This window comes from Rhinolophus sinicus, linkage group LG13 (assembly GCF_036562045.2).
Source record: "Rhinolophus sinicus isolate RSC01 linkage group LG13, ASM3656204v1, whole genome shotgun sequence".
In the NCBI taxonomy this organism is placed as follows: domain Eukaryota; kingdom Metazoa; phylum Chordata; class Mammalia; order Chiroptera; family Rhinolophidae; genus Rhinolophus; species Rhinolophus sinicus.
The window spans coordinates 48,050,449-48,061,552 of record NC_133762.1 but is presented as its reverse complement, the minus strand read 5'-3'; the positions used below and the strand labels follow the sequence as shown (position 1 = coordinate 48,061,552).

Genomic DNA, 11,104 nt, shown 5'->3' with positions numbered 1-11,104 from the left:
TAGGAAAATCATACTCTCCAAAATTGCCAAAAGTTGTAATCATTGCAAATTTCCATCAAGAGTAGAATGGGCAAATAAATATTTCTTTAATGGAATATTATATGTGAAGAACATTAATGAACTATAACCACATGCCCCATATGGATGAAACAAACCTAATTTTAACTTACGTAGTAAAATACCTATTCTATGATTCCATCTATGTAAGATACCTACTCTACGATTCCAGAAAAAAGCTAACTAATCTATGGGTTTAGAAGTTAGGACTATGGTTACCCCTGGAGGGATAGTTACTGGGGAAAAAAACTCGTTGTATTGTTTTATGATCTGGTTGCCAGTTTTGTGGGCATGAAAATTTTATAAGAATTCATCAAGCAGTACTTATGTATTTATACATTTATGTTATACTTCCATAAAAATATTTACATTAAAAAATATAAGAAAAGACCATCTGAGGGAGAATAATGGCCAAAAACAAAACAAAAAAAACACAAAAAACATAGGTTGGAAAAAACAAAGAATTCAGAATTTGAAGATTCCTACTAGGAATTTTGGGGAGTTTCAATAAATTAGGTTAAGATCTGGGATTTAGAAAGACAACTTACCACGTGGAAAACTAACGTTGTTACAGATACCAGGACCAGAAAGAACCCAAGCGACACTCAGAGAGTTAGGAAGTTCAGCTTTATTACACCGACGGGCTCAGCGGGATCTTTCCCAAAATACTGAGCCCCTAGCAAGGTTTTGAGCAGGTTTTTATGGGTTAGTGACTTCTTTGAGTTGGGGAAGGGGTAGGTGTCATCTGGTGATTGGCTTGGGGTGTGGCTTGGAGGGGGTTATGCGGAAGTGGGCTGGGGCTTAGCCTGGGGACTTCTCTCTCTTCCCGGGCCAGCATTTTAGGTCAGTTTCACGTGGCAGGGAACCATTTTAGGTCAGTTTCTCCATCAATGTGTGTGTGGAAATGATGGGAGTCAAGGAGACCCATTTGGAAGATCCACAGCAGTCCAAGTGAGAGATGAGGAGGCCTGCTTGGAAGGAAAGGCAGTGGCAATGGTTAGATAGAGATGACCTTGTGTTTTCCCATTGAATGTTTCTTTTAAATCCACTCACCAGTGCTTAAGCCCAGAAGCACCTGTCCAAAATGTGGGGGGCAAAGACTTTCACGTCTTTGACAGATGTTGAATTTTCAAACAATGAGAGATCTTAATAAACAAACCTCTCTCCTGGATTTATTAAATCCAAGCATTCTTGTCTGGCTCTCATCTTGGATTATAAGACATGAGTGCTAATACAAATCCACATATGGATTAGTGGAAAGTTATAGAACTGACACAATATTGTTTGGACAAATTTTTTCTTTCCTCCTTTCCCCCACCCTCTCCTGTACCCTATTCAAGTCCTCTTGCTGGGTGGTTTCTACTTGTCTCCTTAATTCTCTCTCTGTCTGCATGCTCATTAGGAGAAAAAAAAAATGATTCTTTTTCTGGGGAACAAGAAGCTCTGGAAGGCAGCAACTGCACAGGGAACTCAAGTAGGCAGCATGGCGCAAGATGGAGTGTGGCCAGGGCCTCCAGGCTCAGAAAATGCCATGAAATCCTCCGCAGGCACAGGATCAGGACCACATTGGGCCACCTTTTAGAGGCAGTAGGGGGGTTGGCTAGGAGGAATGAATACCTTGTTGTCATCAATGTTCCCTCCATTATATTCACCAGCAAATATTTATTGGGCATCTCTGGCTGAGCCACCCACTCATTTATATGCTTCATGGGAAAGGGCAGAAAGGAATGGAAGAATGGAATCTACCCCCACAGCTTGAAGTAAAATCATCATGAAAAGTCTTAGTGTGCATTTCACTCCATCCTGCCTCAGGTCCTGTGAGATTAGACTCTGCTCACCCAAGATTCCATAAAGAAAACAGGTAGCTTTAAGAAACTTAAACACAGAATGTCCAAGAGCAGAACCATAAACAGAGGAAACAAAGATTTTTCTGGTCAAGCAATAGGATTTGGTTTCCTAATCTTTCCTTTATTTCATGTTTGTTTCTCAAGGTCTCTGTTTGGAACTGATATCCTCACACACTTTTCTAGATTTTATATGCGATGGTCTTTCTTTGTACATTTCTTGAGCCCTGTTCCATGTATTGTGTTTTGTCACCTTATGAAAAGGCTACGGATATGGTCCGATTTTCATCTCCTCAAGTTTGCTGTACAGCTTTTTCCTAGAAAGGTAAGCTGTCAGAATCAAAGTCACCCTGCCCAGAATAAAAACAGCAACCTTGACCCAAAGTGGGGCTTCTCTGCTTGTCTTTTCTGAGGGAGCACAGTCTATGCAGAGCATTCATTGCTCAGCCTCAAGGATGTCTCACACCTGCTGGACAAAAATACCATTGCTTTCTTACATGAGGAAATATGGCTTCCCTCAATGACCTGGAATAATTCCTGAGTCTAACTCAGGTCACATGCGGTCATTTCCAAAGAGGTAGTAGCAACATACTCATAATAGTGATTTAGAATCCTTGAGAAGGAAGGCTTTTCTCAGACCAGCAAAGTCCCCAGGACTGAACAGCGCCAATTCATTCGTAAGTTATAAACTCTCTTATTTCCTAGCCAAAGAGTTATGGGGCCACTATTCATTCATTGGGCATCCACTTAATCACTTCTGAGAAGCAAACTTTGAGTGACCATATATCTTATCTACCACCAGCAGGGTCAACCAGGCCTGTCCCCCCATGACATATACCCAAACAAAACTATTTTGAATTCTTCTGAGATGAATTCTTCACTCCAAAGAAGGTGAAGAACAATATTTCCAGCTAAACCATGAGTTAGTCATCTAAATTTGGAATATTATTGACATTTCTAGTCAGGATGAAAATGGCAGTAGAAGTTTTCCTTTTTATTCTCCCTCCCGCCCCTCACATTGCACAGTTATTTTGAGGGCTTGTTTACATTATCTTCTGAACTGGTAGAAGTCATACCTAGAAGTGTTTCTCAGACACTTCCACCAAAGTTGTCCTTTTAGCATAAGAGAACACTGTACTACACCAGAGGTCTGAGGGGTGAACACATTCCAGTCAACCATCATTGCAACCTCTTTCTTTGAATTCTCATGTTTATCTTTAAAGTTAATGTACTACTTATATACTACTCTAAATCATCTGTGCCCCCTTCCAATACAAAACTAGTACTACAATTTATGTAACATCACCTTCAGCACCAGGTTCTATCCTGTAGATAGTCTTGCATGCCTTTGAGACGCAAAGGACAAATTTCATAAGATCCTTTCAAAGAGGGAAATAATAACTGATTTTAAGAAATGTTAGTTTTTTAAGTTGAGTTTACAGAGACATTTTTATGAGATGTCACATATAAATTGGAGTAAAAGAAAAGAGACAGAGACAGAGTGACAGAGATAGCGAGAAAGAATGAATGAAAGAAAAACAAGTGATGATCCCTTACCCACTTCTCTGAGAGGAAGATAATTCTGGGAAGATACTGCATCTCACTCCTCCATTGAAACATCAGGATGGAATGGAATTTGGAATTCAAGTAGGTAACTGGTTCTTCAGCTCTTATAAGCTCAAGCCTAAATCTGCAGGTAATTTTAATTCTTATCTCTTTCTGGGACAAATTACAGTGATCCTATCATGGCAAACCTGTCCTATGTTCCAGCCCAGCAGTACGGCATAAACAGGCAACTTTGTACTTACCACCCTAATTTATCCCCAAAGTCCTTTGAACAATCTTCCTTGGTAAGTATGGAAAGAAGGCCACTGTCAAAACACAAAAGTGGATTTCCACATAGTTAAAAGAAGTCAGCACAAAATTTTAGATGGAGGTCGTTTGGGTCCTGGAAGACTCTAGGTACAGTTGGTATTAATAATTGTAATAGTAACACAGTTTATCAAAATATATGTGTAGGTTCATATGAGTCATCAAAATCTGTGTACGGACCTCAGTAACACATAGCCCATTATTGCTTGTTCACATATGCCATTACCTGAGGTCCTGTTGTTACCCCAACTTTTATTCAGCCTCTCTAGCCTCTTCTCCCAAACAAAGACTTGAACAAAATTAGAACTACACCAACCTGTGATGTTTGCCCTGCTGAAAGTCCAACTGTAATGTCTCAAATGCTCTGCAGTTGCTATGGTTCAGTTCTTCTTTCCCTCCTATCTTAAGTCCGGGGCCTAGAAGCAGAGCCCTACATGGAGATTCACATGGAAGCAATTTAACGAGAAAGGAGAAAGTAAGCGAGGGAAGCAGGACTGAGAAAGGGAAGCAGAGCTAGGGTGTGGTCTCAGCTGGAGTCCAGTCTCAGTCTGATCCCACAGGGAACTCTGGAGCTTGGATTGCACCATGGAGTTGCCCCCTTCCCTTTTTGAGGCAAAGGATCCTTTTGTGCTCCTGAGTCAGTCAGTCATTGGCTGTGGGCCACTCCCAGGAGCAGAAGAGTTGCTTAACTTCCCAGGCAATTCCAGGCTAGGCAACTCCCATTTGGCCTAGGGCAATTCTCCAGAGAAAGAGGCAGCTGTAAGCTATTAACAGCCAAAGCTCATAGCAGGAAGAATATGGGAACACCAGCCTGGCAAAGGGAATCTGGGTGGGTCAGCAGCAGCATCTCTATACTTAACATCCTCATTTGTCTCAAAATATATTCTTTTGGACAATGTTTGGAAACCTAAAGCTTGCTTTATAACAATCCCAGTGGAGCAGAATATACTAATCCATAGTGTTTACTAAGAACCTACCGTGTGCCAGGTACTTTTCTAAATATATCATGTTCACACAATAATCCTATGAGGTGGGCACTATTATTACCCACATATTACATGTGAGGAAATGGCGGGAGAGAGTAATTAAAGAACTAACCAAGCTAGTAAATGACAGAGCCAGAATTAGCACCCTGTACTCTTAATTCTGCGTTAAACTAAATTCTGCATTAAATTCTAAAAGAGTAGCAGCAAAAGAGAAAAATAAGCTCAGAGCTAACGTGGTAAATTTCATTTATATAAGATACCATGCTCAGCTAGGTGAGAAGAAAACCTTTTGAATGATGGATATAAGAACTTGAGGACAATTAATACTCTTTTGCTTGTGTATGAATTTCAAAAATATGTGGCAGTTTTATCTACTGGGTTGATGATGTTCACCATTTGAACTTTCATCATTTAAATCCCATGAAAGTGCAGTTGCATAAGACATGACTCTATGCCAAATGAAATAATAGCTAACATTTGTTAAGCACTTTCTGTGTGCCAGGCAATGTTCTAAGCAGTTTACATGGATTATATCATGTAATCCTCAGAACCATGCCATGAGTCAGTCCCGTTTTCATATAAGGAAACTGAGGCACAGAGAGAATAACTAATATACCCAAACTAGAAAGCATCAAGGCCAGATATCAGAGCAAGTAATCTGGCTGTGGATTTCATGTTCTTAACTTTACTACGTTACTGCCAAAAGAGTTATGAATGGTTGGAGCTGGGAGTCATGTTGGAGAGTCCAACTTTCCCAATTTGGAGATGAGGAAACTGAGGCCCAGAAAAAGCTGGTGACTTGCATAAGGTTATAAGACTCATGGCTCTTAATTTTTCTAACAGTGTTTTCCATATTTTGACAATTTTTGGTCTAAAGAAAAGAATATATAAACCAGAAAAGGTATCATTTACTTGCCGGTAATTCAGGGGTATATTTTAAAATGTTTGAGGTCTCTTTCCTCTTCTCTCCCAGGAAGCAGATGACATCAAGGAAAGAAAGAAATGTCAGTGTCTGTCTAGCCTACAAAGAAACTGCTCCCTGACCCTACAGACTGCTATGAAATATGATCACTCATGTACATCAACGTGATGTGACTTCCAACTCGCTATTCTATGCTGCAACCTGCAAACTCCCATCTGGCGATACCTCTCTTTGGGGAAAGGACAGGAAGATAGGAACCAATATTTATTGAATATCTACTAGATGTAAAACCCATTGCTAGTAGCTCTATGCATGCTATGTAAATCATCCACCTAAATAATCTTTAGAAGCAGAATATGTATCAGTTAGCATTTACTACATAACAAACCAACCCAAAATGTAGTAGTTCAAAACATAACCGTTACTTATTGCTGATGAGCCTTGAGGTCAACTGGATGGTTTTGCAGATTCATGCCAGGATTCACTGATTTCAGATGAGTTCACTCATGTTCCTGTGCGTAGCTGGCGGATTGCCTGGGAGCTGGCTGATCTAGGATGCCCTAAGCTGGGACAGCTCATTTCTGCTCCACATCCTACAAAAGGATATTTTAGGTTTTTTCTCATGGCAGTGGCAGAAGAGAGCAAGCAGAAGCACCTAAGATCTACTGAGGTCCAGGTTCAGAATGGGCACACCATGCCTTCAATTTCATTCTATTAGCCAAAGCAAGTCACAAGCCTGACCAAGATTCAAGCGGAGGGGAGGCAGAATCCACCTCTTCATGGGATGAGCTGTAAGATCACAATGTCAATAATAAGGACATAGAAAGTGATAAAAAAAAAAAAAACTGGACACTTTTATGCGATCATTCTACCACAAATATCCTAGAATATTACAGATCATTTAAGTTGTATGTTTTCCCTTAAAAATATGTCTTTCTCACATATCTATCCTACTTGTGAAGACATTTGAGGTCCCTTTGTTTCACTTACACAAAAGCTCAGGATTTGTACCTCTGGGTTTTAAGATGGTGTATAGAATTTTCAGTTTACCCAAGTAAGACAAAGTACCATCTAATCCCACCAAGAGTCTTCGCATTTTCATTCTAAATAACAGCAGGAGAAAGCCAAATCTATCTCCCCTCTCCTTACCCACTGTATTACTTACTGGTTGAAAGAAGAAGTAACCAGACAGGAAGCTTTCTGCTCCCGGGTTACCAGCTCAGTTTGGTAAGAGACCAGCCGAACAACTATCATCCCCAAGGAAAGCCCAGTGGCCTCAACCAAAATAAAAGCACACCTTTCCCTGGTGTTTTGTTTTGCAAATAGAAAAGAAAGACACATCAGAGAGAGAGAGAAACCTCTAAGTGAGGGATTACAGATAGTTTTTATTCCATATGCCAACTCCAATTGGTTAGTGGAAGCTACCAAGAGTGCTGTGCTGAAAAGGAATATTAGGCCGCAGGCAGTTCTAATACAATCAGTAAATTACAGGAATTTTCCAGCCGATGTCTCTATGATGTGGTCCCTTTATCTTTGTCAACACTAAAATGAAATACAGTCAAGCAGTGACTGATTCCCACCTCACAAAGTAAGCTGACCCTCATTTCCTGGGCCCCTCTTGCAACACTTCTTTCTCTCAACTTATAGCTGGGCTGTTTTTGAGAAAGGTGAGCACAGCAGGGTTTTGGTCAGCTATTGGGTTTTATCCTGGCTAATCCAAAAATGAATACATGGGCTCACACTAATTCCAAAATCCAGAAGGAATGATCAAACCCACACAAAAAATTCAAGAGCATCACAGACTATACCTACTCTTTGCCCACAGCTGGCCTCCACTTACTTGTTTCTCAATATAACATCATCTAGCTACTGAGTCAAGAAAGGTCTGAGGCTAGACCCAGATGGTCAGGGTCTGCTTTACTTTAATAAGAAACATTCTAGACCCAAAATAATGCTTATTAACATTGGAGTAATCCATAAAATTGTAGAGTATAAAGGGCCCCCCAAAATTGGAGTTCAGATTCTTTCTTTGGCCCTTGCAATTATGCAAGTTTTAACATCCCTCCTCCAGTCTCAAGAGACATAATATCTCCCCATCACCTAATAGCCCCCATTTCAGGGTTTGTGGTGAGAATAAAATGGTCTATTATGTAAAGCACCCAGATTAATAACTGGCTCATAGTCAAGGCCCCTAAATGTAGCTATTATTAACAACAGCAAGGATTTATTCAGTTTCTATTATGGGCTGGGAACAGTTCCATGCTGTGTGTAAACAATAGGGAAAATAACCAAAACATAAAGACCTGCTCTTTGCCTTTGGGAAATACAGAGTGTACTTGGGAGACAAGGTGAATATGCATGAAATATAAATAAGAATTGTGGAGAACAGTATATACAATGCTCCAGTAGACTCTGAGAATACTGGGAATTTAGGACTATTTCTTCTATTTCTTGCCAGAACAATAAATTAGTTTCTCAAGCATGTTGACAGTTCCATTTTCTTAAAAGAGTTGTTGGAGGTGACTTAACCATCCAAACTTATTTCATCTGATTTTGAACATTTTTATTTGTACTTTCAGTGCCACCAAATCATTTCATATGACAGACATAAAGGATAGTCCATTGTTAGCGAAAGAGAATGAGACCATCACCTATCACCCTGGTGCCCCATCTTATATTTTCCAGGTCATCATCCACCCATCATCTGGCATATTATGGGCCCTCGATGAGGTAGAATAAAAGTGACAACAGGCCAAGGCCTGACACTTTACAAATTTTCCCCTAGATGCCAATGCTTCTGAATAATCATCCTTTCCATTACTGAGATGTCATTATGCAGGCAAAGCATGTTCTTAGTTGCCCGCAGTAGGCTAGAGGCAGGAATACATTGTTCAAAGATAACTCATGTCTTATTAAATGTCAAAACTTAACTCACATGATTCAGCAACTGCCTCACCCAGTTGCAGCCTGGAAAATTCATCTGGGCTAGCACCTCTGTGAACAGTGGGAAGGGAAGGTGATCACTGAGCCCCACCAAAGAGCAGGAAATAATGACTGAACCATAGAGAGGAAGGTCTTTGTCAGGTCATAAAGCAGCAGTGATTGCAATTAATTGCTGATAAAATATGAGTCTATCTTTGCTGGAGGTCAGGTGCTAGAACAAAGTACAGCTCTTTCTGAGAACCTTGGGAAAGGCATGCCTCTGAATTGTGCTTGTGAGAACATAGATTAGTCAATCCATGTTGTGGTACTATGGGGGAAAAATAGTATGAAGCCGTAAAGGATTGAGAGTAAAACCAAAACATAGGCATCTCTCCCCAGACTGATGGCAACCTCCCTAGGCTAATATGGCTCCTCCAGCAGATGGCTGCTTTTGAATGATTTCCCCAATCAGATTGCAAAGGGAACACTGATGGTGAGAGAGAAAATCCCACAGTTGTGTGTTTGTTACAAGAGTCAACAAAAAGGACAAAAAGGAGAAAATCTGCCAGACATTAACATGAGTAAACATTCAAAACTCTTTGGGATGTAAGTTTTTGGAAAAAGCCTATGTTTCTTCACTTTAAGATGATATTTAGGTCTTGTTAATCCAAATATACAAAGGAAATGAGGTGGTAGTAAATGCATTTCTAGAAAAGGTTTTCTAAGAGTCTTTGAAATCTAAAGTATATCTTCCCTAACAGCTTACCCCCGGGCTCAGGATATCTTTGAGGTGTGCATGCGTGGATGTGTGTATTTTTGTATTGAGGGTTGGTAGTCATAAATGGACATGATTTTTCTTCAGTACGTTGATCTTCTCAGTGATTAAGGAAGAGATAAGAGATGCACAGGGAATCAATACGCACTAACAAAATAACAATTTAAAATAAAGTTTAAAACTTAGATAATGCCAGATACAGTTTAATATTCCTAAATAACTTAGACAGTGGTTTCCAAAAGTTGATCATGAGCTGAACAAGCTGAAATAATCAGGGAATCTTATTAAAATACTAATTCCCAGACATCAACCTGTATTAACCAAAAGGAAATTCATGGAGAGAGGCCTAGACATCCCAAATTTTAAAAGTTCACCCAAGTGATTCTGACACAAAACCTTCTTATGTAGGTAATAGTTTTAGGTCTTGAAATAACTGAATTAATAATCAGGCCCTCTAGTGCCCTCTGTAACAGAGAGCACTAGACAATAAATGAGGGAAATTGGGCCAAGTTCATTCAGGCTTTGCTTCTGAGAAGCTCTCTATCCGACACCCCTAGTCTCCCAAGTGAGGGCTGTGAAACAAACATTGGAGTCTCCTGGGATATTTGTAGCAATGCAGAATCTCAGGCCCATCCCTCACCTATTAAAGCAGTATTTGCATTTTAACAAGATCCCTATGTAATTTCTAGGTACCTTAAAGTTTGAGAAGACCATGTCATTCAGTCTTCTCGGGGTTTCATTTGGAAACTGATGGATTTGAACCAGATGGTTTATACATTCTCTGCATGATGACCATCAGAATAAAAATACAAAGGGAGAATAAATTAGAAAGTTCTGGATAGGATGGCAGAAAACAAAGAACTTGAGATTAAATAGACACACACACACACACACACACACACACACACACACACACACTTTTATAGAAACCATTTGTCTAAGAAAAATCCAAATTTCATGATATCTACATCCTCATCTGAGACCATGAAAACCTGGTCAACCAGGAGCAGTCCCTTGCTGGGGATGGGAAACTGAGGAAGTGAGAAGGGTTGTGGACAACCCAAAGTTCCAGGGCAAGTCCAGAGGAGAGGAAGGACTAGAATCCAGGTGTCTCCACTCCCAGTCCTGGACCACCCTGTCTTGTTGTCTCAGCTGCATTGGGAAAAATTAAGAAAACAAGAGCAGGACATAATAACAAAGACAGCAGGTGTTTATAGGGGGTGGTATATGAATATGGCTCCACAACCCTATACTGGAGCCACTTTAGTCCTTGGATTATTGCTTCAACATTATAAAAATTCACATGATTGAAATTTATCACCAGGGCCTCCATGTTCTGACAACCATCCTCTTCCCTCCCATCCCCATGTCCTGAACTCTACAGTTTCTCTTGGGGAACCAACTTCAAATGAATATACTCTTTTAGTTTCCAAGAGTCAGAACTTCCTTTCCAGATTCCAGATCTTAGTTTCCTGTCATTTACCCCTTCACGAGCTCTGTAGGTAAGTTACATGTATTCCCAATGATAAGATTCCCATGACAGGAACTCAGATATTAACACAGAGAGCTATATAAAAATGTAGATTCACTTATTCTTTCTAGTTGCACAAGAAATTTATGAACATTCAAATATTACATAAATATGCAACATAAAAGGTGAAATATGCTTTTCTCACAGGCCTCCAGAAAGAACCACTGCCAACAACACAGAATATGTCCACCATTG

General features: G+C 40.0%; 1 long non-coding RNA gene across 1 annotated transcript; it reads right to left on the bottom strand.

Moving 5' to 3' along the window:
• Window positions 1-754: 754 nt before the first annotated feature.
• On the bottom strand, window positions 755-4,257 carry LOC141568311 (uncharacterized). Its single transcript, XR_012491434.1, has 3 exons — window positions 4,090-4,257; window positions 3,710-3,772; window positions 755-1,025 (listed from the first exon to the last, which is right to left on the bottom strand). It is a non-coding gene; the product is annotated as an uncharacterized LOC141568311 (long non-coding RNA).
• Between the last annotated feature and the right edge of the window lie 6,847 nt (window positions 4,258-11,104).